This window comes from Camelus dromedarius, chromosome 9, assembly GCF_036321535.1.
Source record: "Camelus dromedarius isolate mCamDro1 chromosome 9, mCamDro1.pat, whole genome shotgun sequence".
NCBI lineage: Eukaryota > Metazoa > Chordata > Mammalia > Artiodactyla > Camelidae > Camelus > Camelus dromedarius.
The window spans coordinates 78,895,995-78,908,890 of record NC_087444.1 but is presented as its reverse complement, the minus strand read 5'-3'; positions in this window follow the sequence as shown (position 1 = coordinate 78,908,890).

Here is a 12,896-nt window from a genome sequence, read left to right as displayed (position 1 = left end):
CTTTCTGGGAGCCACTGAGTCTGGAGGGAATGCCGCGGTGCCCGGCCCTTCCCTGGTGCCCGGCAGGGGGCCTGAGCCGAAGTCGTTCCCGCGGCCTCCCTCCTGCTGCCCAGACCCCCAGCACCGCTCTGGGAACTGTTCTTCCTGAGGCCTGGCTGTCTGGTTCTTCCTTTGATTCTCTGAGCCCCCCTTACCCTTCCAGGCTCTTCCTCACCTGCTTTACCTGGCCACAGTTGGTTAGTTATGACCCTGAAGAGCCCTAACAGATACAGAAGTGAAGACCAGAGAGTGGGTTGGATACTAAACCCTTAGGGAAATTGGGATGCTTCGGATTCAGCACTGGGCCTTGGGACAGGACACAAGGAGACCAGGGCGCATGGCAGTAAAACGCCCGGTCCGGAGTCACCTGCTTCCCCGCATGAAGAGCTTCATAGCCGCGGTCACAGACAAATCCGAAGACCATGAAGAGTGTCAAGGTCAGAGGTACAGGAGGGCTTCCACAGACACCCTGATCCTGCAGGTCACTGGCTACAGTCGGCTAAATCTGTACTCCTGCCCTGTTCCCAATATGAAAAGCTTGGTCAGAAACAGACTCACAGGCATAGAGAACAAACTTACGGTTCCTGGGGGGGCAAAGGGGGTAGGAGGGATAAATTGGGAGTTTGAGATTTGCAGATACAAACTATTGTATATAAAATAGGTAAACAAGTTTCTTCTGTACAGCACAGGGAACTATATTCAGTATCTTGTAACCTATAATGAAAAAAATATGAAAAGGAATGTATGTGTGTATATGGATGACTGAAACATGATGCTGGACACCAGGAACTGACACAACATTGTAAACTGACTATACTTCAATTAAAAAGAATGCAAAAAAAAGAAAAAACATATTTGGCAACCTAGGGAAACAGGATTCCAACTATTGGAATGGTGGTGTCTGAGAGACTTGGAAATTTTGAAGCCATTCTGAAGCTCTAGACCCTCTAAAACACTCCTCATGTCACCACTTCCCTCCCAAGAGTAAGTTGGGGTGAGGGTAGGGGAGCTACCTGTGGGAGGGGCAGCTGCTTGAAATGCTCTCTGATGTCTGTCCACAGCAATGGGTAAAACCTAAGTATTGACAAGGGATCACTTCTTGAAAGGAAGTGTGCCTGGGAGAGGAGTCCTGACACAGATTCGTAGGTGTGATGCCCCCACGAAAGGATTTATATAACAAAATAAGCCAAAGTTTAGGTCTGAAAGAGGTGGCCTAGGGCCACCATTCTGGAGTCACAACCTCCTTGAGTCTGTCTCATAGACAGACGACGTCAGGGACCTTGAGGAAGGACTCCATTACACAGAACACTTCTGTTTTACACAGATAATCCACCTGTTGATAAAGAAACAAACCCTCCAAGAACCAGGGGATGTTTCACCCAAACAGACACTAATCCTTGGGGATTCAGTGGAGAACACAGCAGGGTGAAGAGACATTAAGATACAATGTGCTGTCTGCAGACAAGCCAGCTCCTGAGAACTGGGCTCTGCATGTTCTAACTTCCAAAGTCTTCACCTGGATTAAGTCACTCCTCCCCGGGAAGGCATGAGTGAGAAGGAAGCCAGGACTGGTGCTAGATCCATCCTCCAACCAGCCAGATATCTGGGGACAAGTGGGTCACACCAAGCCGCTTTCATCATAAAGAGGGCAGTGTCTTATCCTCCGTGGAATCGTAACGTGTTCTGGATTTAGATTTTTTTCCTTCCCTCCCCACCAGTCTCTTCTCAACATGTTTGGGCTTACTGTGTGCTTCATACACCACTTAGGTACCATATGTAACAGTCATCCATCAGAATAATGCTGTGTAACAAGCAGCCACAAGACCTCAGTGATGCACAGTAAGTGTTTATTTCCCCAAAGTCTCAGATCATCTCAGGATTGGCTAGGTGGCTCTGCTTATCTTGGCCTGTTCACATGCCTGGGGCCAGCCTGCCGCCAGCTACGTAGGCTAGTTACAGCTGAGGGTGGGAGACGCCCATCCTCCTGAGACTAGTGGACTACCTCCGAGTGGTGGTGGCAGAAGTGCAAGAGGACAAGTGGACATACACAAGGCCTCTTGGAGCCTAGACTTAGAACTAATTTGCTGTCTCTTTCACCTCGTTCTGTTGGCCAAAACAAGTCACTTGGGGTGGAGAACATACTCTACCTTTAGGAGAGGAATTCTAAAGTCACATAACTGAACTGAAAAATTCCTTCATGGGGTTCAAAAGCAGACTTGATGAAGCCGAGGAAAGAATCAGCAAACCTGAAGGCAAGTGATTCAAAATTATTTGGTCAACAAAGCTACATTAATCAAAACAGCATGACACTGGCCTGAAAACAGACAAAAAGATCAATGGAACAGAATAGAGAGCCTAGAAATAAACCCACACACTTCTGGTCAATTAGCACATGACAAAGGAGGCGGGAGTGTGCAGTGGAGAAAGGCAATCTCTTCAATAAGTGGTGCAGGGGCAGCTGGGCAGCTACATGCCAAAGAATGAGATTAGAACATTCCCAAACACCCCGTACAAAAGTAACCTAAAAATGGATTAAAGACCTAAATGTAAGATTAGAAACCATAAAACTCCTCAAAGAAAGCGTAGGCAAGAACCCTCTGATATAAATCATAGCACTATTCCTTTGGATCTGTCTCCTAAGGCAGAGGAAACAAATGCAAAAATAAACAAGTGGGACCTAATTGCACTTCAAAGCTTTTGCACAGCAAAGGAAATCATCAACAAAATGAAAAGACAACCTACTGAATGGGAGGAAATATTTGCAAACATTATGACTGATAAGGGGTTAATACCCAAAATATATAAACAGCTCATACAACTCAACATCAAAAAAAGAAAAAAGGAAAAAAAAAAAAAGCCCAAAGAACCTAATATAAAAGTGGGCAGAAGACCTGAGTAGACATTTTCCCAAAGAAGACACACACAGATGGCCAACAGGCACACGAAAAGCTGCTCAACATCACTTACCTTCAGGGAGATGTAAATCAAAATCACAATAGCTACCACCTCACACCTGCCAGAACGGCCATCATCAAAAAGCCCCAAATAACAAATGCTGGTGAGGATGTGGAGAAAAGGGACTCCTGGTACACTGTTGGTGGGATTGTAAACTGGTGTAGCCTCTGTGGAAAACAATATAGGGGCTCCTCAAAAAGCTAAAAATAGAGAACTACAATATGATCTAGCAATTCCATTCCTGGGTATATATCTAGAAAAAACCCCCACTAATTTGAAAAGATACATGCACCCCAATGTTCATAGCAGCATTATTTACAGTTGCCAAGACGTGGAAGTGACCGTGAGCACCCTTCATATAAATGGATAAAGAAGATGTGGCATATATAAACAATGGACTATTACTCTGCCGTAAAAAAAGAATGAGATTCTGTCATTTGTAACAACATGGAAGGACCTAGAGAGAGAGTGTTATTGCCGTGGAAGGTGACATCCACAGGTTTTGGGGATTAGGATGTGGACATCTTTGGGGAACTGTTATTCTACCTAATCACTCCTGCCCCCTGGTAAGGGGAAGGATGCTGCCAGCTTTGTTTCCTGGAGTAAGTAAAGGAGGAGCTGTCCTTCTGAATGGGCTTCCTAAGGGCAAACATCACCCAGACTCCTGGTTAAGAGCACCCACCCTCGAGCCAAACTGAATCTGAGTCCGAATCCCAGCTTCCCATGTTCTAGCCGCCTCTTACCAGCTCTGTGCTTGCATTTCCTGCAAAACAGAAATAAAAAAAGAAATAATAATATCTATCCAGGACCAGCTGCATAATCTGGGGGGCCCACTACAAAATTAAAATGTGGAGTCCCGTGTTCAGAAATTAAGAATTTCAGACATGCACAGCAGAGCATTAAATTTACCTGAGGACGTATCTCCAACCTCATCCCCCACTCCTGGGGGTGGGGTGTTCTGGGTCTTGGGCTTTGCCGGGGATGAGGCTGCTGTCACTGAGCCCAGGCTTTCCTTTCCTCTCACCCTCTCAAACAAGCAGGGGCAGGGAGTCCCAGTGGTCTGCAGCTACCATCCAACTGACCCACAAGAGAGGAAATGGGAGTCACTCCCCACCGCACCTCTGGGCACAGTCCTCCTGGGTGAGAGGAGCAGACCTTTCTAGGGAGTGGCCAGATCCGGGGAAGGGTAGGGGAGCCCTCCCAGACTGAACACCCAGAAGCCTTCCTAGGGTCACCTGTTTCTGCCCTGGGTTCCGGCCATCACACATCACACACGTCCTCATCTCTGGGCCTTTGCACTGGCTGTTCCCTCTGCCTGGAACACGTCTCCTCCAGATAGCAATAAATCTTGTGTCTTGGACTCCTTCAGAGCTTTGCTCAAATAACTTTTGGAGATACTTTCCTTGGCCATCCCGAAGTTGCAACGCTTCCCAGATACACCCCACCTGCTACATACCCCCAGCTGTTTGGTATTTCTCCACAGCACTACTTCCCATTATTTGATTCACCACTTACCCTACCTATTTTTTATTGTCTGTCTTTTCCATTAGGAAGGAAGTGCCACCAGGTCAGGGATTTGTGTCTATTTGATTTTGTACTATATCCTCTGCACCTAGATTGGTGCCTGGCATACATAGTAGGTACTCAGTAAGTGTCAGTTAAAAGAGCAGTCAGCTACTTCGGCTCTGAATCCAGAGTTCCTGGGATCGGACCCCAGCGTTGCCCACTGGCCAACTGTTGCCTCCGGCACGTATTTTAAATCTCCCGACCTCAGTGTCCTCAGTAGTAAAATGGGACTGTTTTTGTGATTCACGGAAGCATGAGTTACCCTGGCTGATCCTCCACAAATGGGGAGTCATTTTCACTGTTATTACCGCAGCTACACCCCTAGACAACACCTGTGTGAGTTTCTCTTTATTTTTTCCAGCTTTATAGAGAGATAATTGACAAATTAAAACTATATATATTTAAGGTGTACAACGTGATGTTTTGATATCCATGTGCATTGTGAAATGATTATCACACTCAAGATAAACAACATACCCATCGCCTCATATGGTTACCTTTTTTTTTTTTTTTGCAAGAGATCTACTCTTTCACAAATTTCAAGTATACAATACAGTATTATTCACTAAAGCCACCAAGCTGTGCATTAGAACTCCAGGACTTACCCATCCTGCACAACTGAAACTGCATACCTCTTGTGTTTTTAAAAAATTTTTTAACACCTTTATTGTGGTCTGGTTCCTGTACAGTAAACTACACATATTTCAAATGTACAACTTGATGAATTTTGATAGATGTCTACACCCATGAAACCACCACCACTATCAAGACAGCTATTTCCATCAATCCCCAAGAGGTGCAATATTTGAATTTCCAATTTATCCCTTCTCACCCCCTTACCACCTGATAATCATTAAGTTTGTTCTCTATGTCTGTGAGTCTGTTTTCTGTTTTGTAGATAAGTTCATTTGAGTCCTTTTTTTTTTTTTTAGATTCCACATATAAGTGATATCATATGGCATTTTTCTTTCCCTTTCTGGCTTACTTCACTTAAAATGACAATCTCCAGGTCCATCCATGTTGCTGCAAATGGAATTATTTTATTCTTTTTTATGGCTGAGTAGTCTTCCATTATATATATGTGCCACATCTTCTTTATCCTGTCATGTGTTGATGAGCATTTAGTTTGTTTCCATGTCTTGGCTATTGTGAATAGTGCTGCTATGAACATTAGGGTGCATGTGTCTTTTTGAATTACATTTTTCTCTGGGTGTATGCCCAGGAGTGGGGTTGCTGGATCATATAGTAAGTCTATTTTTAGTTTTTTGAGGAGTCTCCATACTGTTATCCACAATGGCTGCACCAAATTACATTTCCACTAACACAGTGTAGGAGGGTTCCTTTTTCTCCACACTCTCTCCAGCATTTATCATTTATAGACTTTTTAATGATGGCCATGCTGACTAGTGTGAGGTGATACCTCATTGCACAGAACTTTTTACACTTTGGCCAACATCCTCTCACTTCCCACACCTACCAGCCACTGGCAACCATCATTCTACTCTCTGTTTCTAAGAGTTTGACTTCCTTAGATTCCACGGATAAGTGAGATCACGTAGTATTATCCCCGCGTTGTTTTCCATAATAGCTGTATTAATTTGCATTCCCACCAACAGTATAAGAATTTGAACCCTTTTCTCCACATCCCCACCAACACTAGTTATCTTTTGTCTTTTCGATAATAGCCATCCTAAGTTATACCTAAGGGTATAACTCAAGTGGCAGAGCGCATGCTTAGCATGCATGAAGTCCTGGGTTCAATCCCCAGTACCTCCTCTAAAAATAAATAAATAAACCCAATTACCTCCCCCCTGCCCCCTCCCCCCCCCGAAATAATAGAAGCAGCATAAACTTGTGATCGTGTTGGATGCGTTTTTCTCTTTTTCGCTTTTCATTGGGTGCTGCTTGCTCTTGGTTGCCAAAGGCTGTGGAGGAATGCTGGAAGTTTTGGGGCGGTGGTCACTAGGGGACTCCTCTGCGACTCTGCCCCCTGGCAAGGGGATGAGGTGCAGAATTTGAAGTCCGCCCCTGGCCTAACGGTCCCTCCCTCTGCAGGAGCCCCAGTGCTGGGGAGAAAGGAGCGGGGCTTACCACCTACTCCCCTCACCTCTGCCGCTCCGGTGTCCCTGGACCGCCCCTTCGGTCTCAGGACTACATTTCCCAGCGGCGCTCGCGCGCCCCCGGGGCTGCAGCTCCTTAGCGGACACGGGGCGGCCGGCGCGAGGCCTTCGGGGACTGGTAGTTCGGTGGGCGGCGCTCGGAGCGCTTTGGTCCGGGTTTGAATCCCGCCCACCCTCATTCGGCTCCTCGGGAAGGCAGGCAGCGCGCCCCGCGGTGAGTTTGCCGCGGGAGGGGACGGGCGGCCGGCTGGGGGCCGCGGGGCGCGGGGAAGAGTGGGGGTTGGGGGGAGGGGGTCTGCACCTGCCCGTCGCGAGTGGGGAGAGGCGCGGAGGGAGCGGGGGCGGCCCGGCTGTGCGCTAAAGGCGATGACAGCCGCAGGTCCTCGCCCCCAGCCCCCCGCCTGTCTTGTGTCTGCGAGGGTCAGGGGTCTGGGGGTGGGTGTGAGTGGGTGATGGGCTCGGCAGGAGGGAGTGTGGCAGTGGAAGTGCGTGGCCTTGTACGTCCCAGGGCGGGAGATTCTGCGGGATCCCGCACATCCAGACTTGTGTCAGACGGCCTGAGTGTGGCAGGTCTGACAGGTGGAGTTCGCGGGTCCCTAGGTGTGTGTGTCTGTGGGTGTGTGATTGCTGCAGAGTCCGCTTGTGTGTCTGAATCTGGGCAGCTCACGTCTTAACTATGAGAGGGGCATGCTAATCTGATGGGGTGGTAGGTGGAATGAGGGGGACCCCGGGACACTGGAGAGGCCACCTGGGAGTTAGGAGGGCCAGTTATGCACTTGGCGGGCTGGGGCATGGATGAATGATTTGGAAGGAACATCTGAAGCAATTTGAGGCGCTTTGGAGCTGGGGGAGCTCCTTGGAAGGCATTTGAGGGTTCACAGGGGACACATACGAAGTTTCCCAAATGAGAAGGTATTTGGAAAATGGTTTTTGAGCCTCCAGTGATTCTAGGGGCAAGTGCTCAGCTGTGGGTGGGGACTGGGAGCCTGACTGGTGCCCACACCGGAAAGGGGGCAACCTCTGGGGGACGGTCCCTGGGTGAGACTGAGGGTGGGCCTTGGTGTCAACCAGATGCGATCATGTGTCTGGGGGGTGATTTTGAGTTTTTAAAGCTACGTCTGCAGATGTGTTTGTGTCTTTCTGCCCAGTGTCCCAAGTGTTTATCTGAAAATATCTATCTTTCTACAAGGTTGTGGGTGTGTGTGTGTGTCTGTGAGTGTGTGTGTGTGTCTGTGTAGGTTACCTGTAGTTTGAAGTTGTGTGAATCTGAATCTGCACATTTGCACGTGTGCGGGGGAAAGAGGGTTTTATTGTTTCAGAAAGGCCTGCAAGGCTGAGGGGGTGTCTCTGACTTTCCAGGTGTGTGTGTGTGTGTGTGTGTGTGTGTGTGTGTGTGTGTCTGGGTGTGTGTGTGTGTCGGTGTGCATGTCTGGGTGTGTGTCTGGGTGTGTCTATGTGTGTCTGTGTGTGTGTCAATGTGTGTGTGTCTGTGTGAGTGTGTCTGTGTGTGTGTCTGTGTGTGTGTGTCTGTTTGTGTGTCTGTGTGTGTGTGTGATGCTGAGCTTGTAGACAGATTTCCACATGTTAATGTGTCTGATCTGCTGGTAGGTCTCAATGTTTTCAGGGAGGCCCACAGGGCCGAAGGACTGATTCTGAGATTGAAAGTAAGCCATCATGAGTAGGAATTTGGGGGGAGTCCAAGAGGGGAGTCACAGTTCACACCTGGGTGGGGGAAGCCTCAGCAGGGATGGGTCCCCAGGTGAGACAGGACGGGCCCTGGGGTGTCAGGTGGAGGTGGTCTGAGTGTCCCATAGCGGGCCATTTGCGCTTTAAGTCTGCAGGTGTTTGTGTTCTGAATGTGTGTGCACCTGGGTGTGTGTAGTATTTGAAGCTCTGCGTATCTGCACATTTGTGTGTGTGTGTGTGTGTGTGTGTGTGTGTGTGTATGCTTTGCTGACCCTGTGAATGTGTTACTGCCCGTTTGTGTGTGTTTGAGGGTCAACAAGTGGATCTTCATTTGTACATAAGGACTCTGAGGCCAAGAGGGTGTCTTGGAGTTTCTGAAAGTATCCCATGTGCCTAGGAGTGTGCTTGTGTGATCCTGGGCAGGGGGTCACCTCCCACCTGGGTGTCATGTGTCTGATGATTCTACAGGTCACGCCCCATCCCCCAGCCACCCCTGACGGGTCCCCAGGCCCCTGTGCTTCTGAAGCGTGAGCCTCTGTGCCTTTCCCTGGAAGCGCTGGACTGGACAGTGGGGAGGTGTCAAGGGGGACGGGACGGAGTCTGAGACCAGGTAGGCGCACATCAGTGGCAGGGACAGTGGTAAGCGGAGGCTGGGGGCTTTCCTGCAGGAAGAAACCCCCCTGGCTCCCCCTCCCTAATAACACAGCTGCATCAGCGCCGTGACGCGCGCCGGTGGTGGCACAGGCCGTCTCCGCCACCTGACTCGCGTTCGGAGGCGGGGGCGGGGGCGGGGGCGCGCGGCTCGGAGCGGCCCCGCCGCGTCGGGCCCCGCGAGTGTGTGCACAGCGTCCCCGGGCGTGTCGGGAGCCGGTCCTGCGCGGCGCCGCGGCCGAGCACCGAGTAAGGCGGCGCCTGCCCGGGGGCCCGGGGCGGGCGCGGGGCGGCGGGGCCCGCCGGGCTGTGCGGGCGCGTCCGGGGCGGCGGGGCGCGGGAGCCCTGGGGCCGACGGGGCGCGCGGCGGGGCCCCTCGGGGAAGCCGCGTCCCCCCAACCCCCGAGGGCGGCCGGCGTCCGAGGGGCTGGGCCGGGTCCGAGGATTTCTCGGGCCGGGGGGACGAGCGGAGACTGGAGGGGACGCAGGGGGCTGGGGCTGTCCTGAGAAGGGACGGCGGGGACTCCCTCCACGGCTCTGAGTCTGGTCCCCAGGTTTTAGGAGGTAGGAGGGGCAGACCTGGGGACCTTGTAGTTTGATGGATAAAGCAGGAGCTGAAGGGAGGGGAGCTGCGGGACACTGGAGGGCTCCTCTGGGGACCCGGGGGCCAGCCACGACGTTTGGAGGGTGGGGAGTCTCTCCCAGGCTTTTGCGGGCTCAAAGGAAGCTTAAGATTTGCTTAAGAGGAGACTTGGCAGAGGGCTATGGAGCCTGCCGTGTTGGTGCGCACCTGTGCGTGGTTGTGGGGGGGCGGGGAACCCGCCGGGGCTGCACATCTTAGACGGACAGACTCTGGGGGATGGATCCTGGTGACACCAGGATGGCCCTGGGTGTCAGCCAGAGGGAAGCTGTTGGAGAGGGTGACTTGTGTTTTCAGGTTGTACATCTGCAGGGGTGTGTGTGTGTGTGTGTGTGTGTGTGTGTCTGTGTCTGTCTGTCTGTCTGTCTGTCTGTCTGTCTCAGTTTTTTTCAAGGGCTGAAAGGGTGTCTCAATTTTAGAAGTGTGTCTTGGACAGTTGCAGTGTGTGTGTGAGTCTCTGAGGGGCTCACCAAGTTCCAGGCAAGGGGGGTCACTGGGTGTCGCTGCCAGCCCCGATTTTCCAGCCCCCCTTGAACAGGCAGCCAGGCCCTGGTGCCCCAGCTGCTCTGAAGCATGCAGCTCTGTGACCTGGGGGTCTTCTCTAAGGATCTGTCTTCCCGGGAAGACCTGGCCCTGACAGGGGCCTGGACCGGGGGTTAGGGACAGTGGGGGAACAGGTGCGAGGTGAGAGGCCAAGTTGGAAGGTCCCAGCAGAGACGGTGGTGCAGGGAAGATGGAGCTGGGAGAGGAGGGGAAGGAAGAGGGCCCTCCCCACCAATATCAATAAAATCAGAACCAACACAGAAACTGTCTCAGACCCTGTTTTCATCACTTGATGTGTATTTAATCGTATTTCATCCTCCTGTTTAATCATTCATTGTCCTCATTTTCATGCAGGGGGAAGCTGACAGCAGAAGAGGTTAAATAACCCCTGAACCAGGGGTTGACAGATAATATAAAGGATTTGTACTTAGATTTAAATTTCAGGGAAATAATTACATTTTAGCATGAGTGCGTCCCAGGTATTTCATGGGACTTGCCTACACCTCAACATAATAGAGTAAATGAGCAAAAATGATTTTTTTTAGGTAGACATGTCCCAAGAAATGTTTAGGACCTACTTATATTAAAAAATGATTTGTGTATTTCAAACTCGATTTTCAGTTTACTGTGTATTTACTGTAATGTTCTTAATTTAAATCTGGTGGACCTGATCCTGGCCGTCCCTCAGCTAGTGACCAGCAGGCTGGAATCCCCCAGCCCACACCCCCAGACACACTGGCCGAAGTCCTGCCCAGGATGAGGCTGGGGTGGACTCGGGGTCCCAGGACCCCACAGTTGAACCTGCTACTAAGCACCATGAATTCAGGGCTGGCCCCTCCCAGGGGCTGTGCAGAGGGGTCCACGGACCGGCCCCCTCGTCTTCACAGCAGCCCTGAGAAGCAGCCACTGGGCATCCTGCTCCAGCATGGGGCCCCGCGGTCAGGGAGGTGAGGTCCAGGACTGGGCCACCTGGTCAGCTGCCTTGTAGCCGAAGGACAGCACTGAGGTACGGCAATGAGAATGCTGGGCATGGGCTGCACTTAATGAGCACCTGCTGTGTGCCAGACACCAGAGGATGATCTGATACTTAATTGAGTGACTGCACCTTCAGGTTCCCAGCACTTTGTGTCATAATTTTTCTATTCTTTTCTTAAAGGGACATGAGCCCCAGACCCATGATCCCCACTGTCGTCCTTGCCGGGCGCCATGCCTAACACTCTCCCCTAATCACACTGTGGGCCCTGGAAGCAACTCATGGAGGGAGGCATTTCTAGCACTTCCCCTTGGCTGTCGGGGACCTGAAGACGTGGGGAGGGGACCCAGCTGACCCATTCCGCCCAGCTCCTGAGAACGGTAGTGGGATTCACACTCGGGCCCCGTGGGTCCACAGACAGGCGCTAACTTTTCCTGTCTCCTGCTCATAGGGAGGACCAGTGCTGTCACGATGCTGCCTCTGAGCACCATCCAGGGCGAGGACACTGATCAGGTGAAGACCACACCACCGGAGAAAGGAGGTGAGACACACATGGGGTGAAAAACTGTGTCGGTGGGAGTTGGGAGGGACTCCAAGGCACAGCTGATCCCAGCCCTGTATATCTCCCACTGGCTCCCCCTGGGGAGGGAGGGCCCTGAGGGGCACCTAGAGTAGAACATCCCCCACATTTCATGTCATGTCAGTGAGTCCTGTCACTCCCCTTCTCACACCCTGCAGGAGTGTCTCCTGGGAGCTGGAAGCAATCTGGGATCCTTTCTGTGGCCTTGACACCCTTGTTGTCTTAATCCAGCTCCTTCTCTCACTGACTGACATTCCTTGAATGTTCACTGTGGGTGTACGGGACATAATTAACACATGTCTGTGGGCAGTGCTGTGCAACCTCCAGCAAGTGTCCTAACCTCTCTGAGCCTTGTTTTTTTTTCATCTTTAAAGTTGGATGAAGGTAGTAACCATCTCCGAGAGTCATTATGAACAACCAAATAAGCTACTTTGTATAAAATACTTAAAAAAGCGCCTGGCACAGAGCAAGGACTCAACACATGTTACCTCTTGTCAATGGTTTCATGGTGAAGATTTTATTATTATTGAGTTTCTCAAGCCTCAGACAGCAAGATGGCCTCATGTCTCTTTGCTCCTCCCTCAGCCCTGCCTCTTGACAACTCTGATGAGCCTGCAAACAATACCTCCAACAAGGAGGGAAAGATGTCAGCCAAACTCCTGCCGATCTGCCCCCTGGTAAGCCTGCGTGTTTTCTCCCTTTGGCAGAGGACCCTGGGCTCCCAGAGGCCAGCACGTGCACCACCCTCTCTGCCCAGTGGAGACCCTTTGTTGGCTGAGTGCTCCTTGTACTGTTGAGGCTATGGTCCCATCTCCTGGGGGATGGTTTTCCTTGGGGATGCTTCCTGGTCCTCCTGCCTCCTCTTTCCGAATTCCTGCCTCTGCTCTTGTGTCACCTCCTCCAGGAAGCTTCCCCTGAACACTTCATATCCATCCCTTTCTAACCCTTTCCCTTGCTGAATTTTCTTCAGAGTAATTATTGCTTCCTGCGCGCATACTTCGTAACTATTCGTTCATCATCGTCTTCCCTACTAGACTAGTTCTCTGAGGGCAGGAACCCTCTGTGTCTTGTTCAGTGGCACATCCGCCCTGTGTAAGGCGCGGTAGGCGCTGTGTACACGTGGGCTGAATAGATGGGGAAGGA